A 6235-nucleotide genomic window follows, 5' to 3' on the forward strand; every position below is an offset into this window, starting at 1 on the left:
GTTGGCCAAATTGAGTTAAGCATGGGAAATTGTTGCTATACACAGGCCTGTCATATGTATGAAAGAACAACTCAAATTCATCATCTGTGTCTATTGAGCATGTGAGAAATAGCATGTATGAAAGAACCACACAATTCCGTGATTTGAGTCTTGTAACACATTGATTGAAATCCAGTATGTATAAAAGTCCACTTGTAACACATTCATTGCTGGAGAGTGACTTTTGAAAAAAAAAATGGGTTTAATAAAGGAACGTGTGTGGTTTATATTACATGGCAGAATGCTTATCAACATTATACACACCTGTGTGTTTTATTTTGTATTATCTTACTAGTGGTAATCTCATTCCAACGTTGTTGTCTTTGTATATGATTCAGAAAACCACCCAAGTCCAAAATTTAAAATGAACCCTACAAAGTCCCTGAAATGCTAATCGTCATACTTTATACAGTTTAATCCACGCATTTGCACGTAAAACTTACCATATTGACCAGGTAAATCTAACTTAAGGAATTAAAATGATACACAGGTTTTTCTCTCAAAATCACTTCCCATGGACTTGGGTGGGTTTTGTATTCATGTATTCAATTGTATACAGAGTACAGCATATGTCCCCATTCACAAAGGACATACCACTGCCAAATGCCAATACAGGTGCCTTCAAACAAAAAATAGTCTGCAACTCAACAGTTGGAACGTTACGGAACTACGAACTTGCAACTTTACACTCATTTCGTGGGAGCAGGTCACATATATACAGAAGAAACTTGTTAACAAATAAAATAAAATGTTTTGTGTCAACAATGCCAATACCTTCTACATTATAATGACACAAAATCCTGTTAACCAAATTCGAAGGCCCCAACAATTTTGTGTTAATAATGTTCTACTGTACACCCCAGTTTCTAATTGTTTTTCCTTTATATTTTTAAGTTTGTCAGCTACAGGCTGAATATTGGATGGCAGTTGCAGGCGGCGGTCTATTGAGAACACCTGATATAAAAAAAGCCATTTTAGTGTGCATTTTTCTGCTGAGACAACAGTTGCCGTTTTCTGCAGTGATTTTCAGCATATTTTCCACTGCATATGTGTCGCAGGGGAGAAATGCACACAAAATGCTGATGTATACCCAGACCTATAAAGGGATACAGTCATTTGGTCAGCAAAATAGATTTAAATGTTGACATTCTTAAGGTGGCTGTGTACTCTCAGACATGCATGTAGTAAAAGTGCAATAACTTTGTAATTATTCACAAAAACATATAAAAGTATACATTTTTATGAAGGCAAGACATCAATAAATCTTAATATAAATACAGATTTGGGGTAAAAACAACAATTTTGAAGAAAATCACAAAAAAGTGAGTTTTTGGCAATATTTGTTAGGTACATCATAACAAAAAACACTCTTTCCAAAATATTTTATTTTGTTTTAGCTCAATCTTTAGGCTCCATTCCAAAAACGTTTTTTTTATTTTTTTGATATTGGCCTTATTTTTGGAGATATTGACCATATAAGGCATCAAAATGAGCTTTTTAAAATTCAAAAACGCCTATTTGCACAAAATGATGCCCAAAATCGGAAATAGACCAAAATATGAAAAAATGAGAAAACCGTTTCTTGAGTCGATCATGCTTTTTACGATGATCATATTTGCTTACCTATAGATGCTGTATTTATTGAGTTATCGTGTACCTAAATCGTCATTTTACCGAGAAAATGAACATTGAAATAATGGCCGTTGAAGTTTAAAGTGGTCACATTTTGCACTTTCATCGAATCTCACAGGAGAATCGACAGTTTTCGCTTTTGAAACTTAAATTACGGGAACATCGGGTAAATCCACAGCCCCTTAAGCAGTTTGAGCGAAATCCATTCATAACTTGATATTTAAATCGGGGGAAAGAACTTGAAAAAACCCCACATTTTATCAGCTAAAACGGAGCCATTTGACCACTAGGTTTTTGTGAAATCAGTGCTTCCGTGGTGTTTCCATAAGATGCGCCACAAGCATGCAGATAAGTGTCAGCGTATCGTCCAGCGTATTTGTGCGTTAACAAATTGCGCGATACGCAACGCGATGAGTTGTTAACTGCGCGTGTACCTTGCTGGTACAAAAAGATTTTCTTTCCTTTTCAATTTCAAACACGAGTGGAATAGTGAAATAAATTCCTTAAAATATTGCAGTTGGAGTTTACAAATCTGGATTTTCATTCCTTGTATTTATAAAAAACATAACAAGGTACAAACATATCATAAAAACTCAATTTTGAGAAAGAAACAATGGCTAGAGTACACAGCCGCATTAAATAAATCCAAAGCTAGAGCTTTTCGCACAATTAAGGAGTGCCATTTATTCGAGTGTGCTTCAGTTGCAGGGTCCGTTTATTTTTTAAGTCCATAACTTAAAAACTACCACTAAGATGACGAAAGGAAAAAGCCTGTTCTACGGGAAGATGGACCTTTCAAGTAGGGTCGGTTGGTCGGTCTTTTTTTTATTCATTTATTTTTTTAATGACTAAAAAAATCACCAAAATCTGTAAATATTTTGGGAAAATACCCAAAAAAAAATTGTTCCTGAAATTTTCGAAATATGGGTCGGCAACTCTGCATTCATTTGTACAGGAAATTTGTTTTCTTCCCAATTTCCAAAATCTAGGTCAGTCGGGCCTGTAGAACAGGGTTTTCTTTTTTCGTCACCTATAACTGGTGTTATTTATGTTTTGGTTATCTAAATTCCATGACTGTATTATCCCTGTAAACACTGTAAATTGAGAATGACAATTAATGTTCCCTTCCGTTTTGCACCACAGCTGCTAACACAATAGGTACATGCTGAAGCCAGACTTGCATAGTAGAGTTCCCACTCAGGTATTAGGTTAGCAATTGTGAGCTACTAACAACCAAGGCAAATTAAAGCCATAATGTACATTCTACATAATATGGTTAATTTTTTTCAATCCTGATTTTTTGCTATATTTGTCATGTTTACACATGTCCCAACTTACACCTAATTTGGTGGTCAACAGAGCAACTGATTTATGTCATAATTTACATTATGATGACATTAAATCCTCCTTAGAGCTCTACGAGTCAACATTAACCAGCCAAAATAGCCAAGGGGTCTCTTTCATGTTATCTCATTGTTTGAACAAAAACCATTCCTGACAGTAACTTATTACTGATATTATTTCATCATTATTGGTAAAGAATAACAATATAAAAACTTCAAGGATATCATACATTATGGTTATTTGTACTCATCTCCAAACTTAATTTTAAACCACTATTGTTTACAAATATTAGGCTAGGTCCATGATACATCTAGATCAATAATCGTCAATCTCCCTCTCCTCAAATGCCTGAGTTCCATAGATCCTTTTTTTCTATACATGTACAGTGGAAACTCATTATAACGAAGTTGTCAGGGACAGAGAAATTAGTTCTTTATATCCAAATTTCGTTATATCAGGGTTGTAAAAACAATAAATAACAAAAACATTTTGCATCTTGGTTCTGGAAAAATACTTCTTTATAACAGGGTTTTCCTTGTATCCGATTTCGTTATAATGAGGTTCTACTGTATAATAAATGTAACTTTATTACTTCCAAGTATGAAGTACTTTGCCTAAAATGGTTTTATAAAATAAAAATAAAACAAACAAAACCAAGCAAACAAAAAAACCAACAACAGATTTTGGTCCACTGGTCGGATGAGGTAGAAACAAGGATCATTGATGTGCAATTTTCTTGGATTTTATGAAAAGAAATTACTTTTCATCATAGGCGTAAATCCTGGGGATGGGGATAAATCCCCCCCCTCCCCCAATATTTTGCCTGGGGGTGGTCCATACAACCATCCCCCCAATGTTGATGCCTGTATGTGGGTTTTATTCCCTTTCGCACCATATTTTTATCAGTTTAGCTTCAATACGGCAAAATTGTACCATAAACTTGTTCTGTCGCCAAAAGGTGCTGCATTTACTATACTTCAAGGTATTTTTTTCCAACACCATCCCCCCAAAGTCAAAAAGAAATCTACGCCACTGCTTTTCATCATAAAGAAACATGGCCTCATGAGTGTATAACAATCTTGGTGTTATTTAAAAGAGTTTTGTCTTTCATTTAGGAGCAAAATGTACACCATTTTTGACATGGCCATTTATATATTAACTTATGATATCTAAGGTCGTGTTCTCACTACAGACATGGGGTCTCGTACCTAGGTCCGAGTCCACATACAAGTGGACTCAGTCCACATTGATTTCGCGTTCTCACTAACACCAAAATGCTGATGTAGGATCGACTCCACTTACCCGGATGTTATAATATCAATACATGACGTCACAAATTCTGTTGCAATGCATGTTTTGAGTCCGGGTTTTGAGCCGTACTCATAGCACAAATCAAACTTTACTAGACTGTCAATTTTGAAAGATCATTTTTTATTTCCTGGCCCCCTGATACATTTCTGCAATCTATGGATATGTTATTTTGTGATATGTATAATTTGGAAAGATCTGAAATAAAACGCTCTAAAAACTATTATTTTATATTAGGCCTATACGTGTAAAATGAGAGAAATACATTGGGTTGTTATTTCTGATTTTGGTCAAGCACGCCGATTTACACGCAACACAACCTCTAAATCACCATCAAAAATGCTATTTTTGATTGGTAATTTTGACTCAGTCTAGCAAAATGTACACCTCAAAAACGAATATATTACACCTGAATAATATCCTTTTGTACTATCCTGTAAAGTTCAATGTAGTTTTGTTTAATTCTGAAACTGGATAAAATCTGTATCTTGCCTCGATGCCGTTGTTTTCACACTGCACGAGCAGCATGCTGCTCATCAAACTACGGCAAGCATCTCAAACGAACTTCCGTGTATAGCCACTTCCCCGAGCTTTTTCCACATAAAAAATAAATGTTGTAAATTACTACATGAAATAAAGCCTGTAGAAATTTGTTCTATAATACCAGCTATGAATTTTTTAAGTTGAAAATCTGGGTTGAAAATGCATATGTTTAAATTTTATAATGGAAAATAATATAATGTAGACTGTATAAATTATTGTATAGGCCTATATCGACGGCCATCAAGGTCGTGCATATAGAGCATTTTCGGTATAAGTGGATCGAGTCCACTTGTAAACGCGTTCTCACTATGCTGTTTGATACCACGTCCTAGGTACGAGACTACCTCAATGAGGTGGTCTCGATGCTACATCCTGGATGTAGGATCGAGACCACTTATTTCGCGTTCTCACTATGCTTGGAAGTGGACTCGATGTAGGATCGAGTCCACGTCCTGGTATCAAACAGGCATAGTGAGAACGCGCCCTAACAGTGCAGTTATTCCCAATATAGTTTGAATTGTGACTTCGGAAAATATGAGCAAATAAAGATATTAAAAATATATCTGCAATACTAGCATTATGTTACACAGCAGACAGTCCCACTAGTTTGGCAAGAAAATAATGTTTTGGTAAACATGAGCAAATAATGATATTAAAAATACATTTTACTAAAGTTAATTTTTTATTACTTCCGTGGTCCGGGTACGCGCTGGTGAATTGCGATCGCGTAGAAGTGACAAGTTTGCCTACTACGTGCCGCGCCGACGACCAATGGGTCAACCGGCTTGTTGTCAAGTCTGTTGATCAGCCAATCAGCGTGATTGTTTATTTCTTCTGTGTGTACGCTCGTCTACGCTTGGCGCACAGCTCGGACCACGGAAGTAATAAAGAATTAACTTTAGCATTATCTTACAGGGCAGTCTGTCCCATTATAGTTGGTGAATATGATTTGGGAACATAAGAAAAAATGGATCAACAAAACATCTGCATACTAGCATACCTTGATCCCACAAGTAGATATATTGTATTAACCCTAACACTGACCCATGCTTTTTGGTATCGGAAGTCAGAGAAGATCCGATTTTTTCAAGAATAAGAAGAATTTTTGACTTGGAACCCCCGGGATTCGAACCTTTGACCCCTCGCATGCCAAGCGAACGAACGCGACCGGTAGCTGCTCGGGTTATTGCTGCCCGGCCAGCAATTCCGTGATCATATCACACTTCGGTGATTGCGTCATCGCAGACCCTGGGATGCATGCATGTTATGAATTTTTCATCGTGGTATTTTGTGGTTTTACTGGTGTTAGGGGTAAAGGACACTCTAATCTGGAAAAATACATGTATTTTAACCCTAACACTGACCCATG

This window comes from Amphiura filiformis, chromosome 12, assembly GCF_039555335.1.
Source record: "Amphiura filiformis chromosome 12, Afil_fr2py, whole genome shotgun sequence".
Classification (NCBI taxonomy): domain Eukaryota; kingdom Metazoa; phylum Echinodermata; class Ophiuroidea; order Amphilepidida; family Amphiuridae; genus Amphiura; species Amphiura filiformis.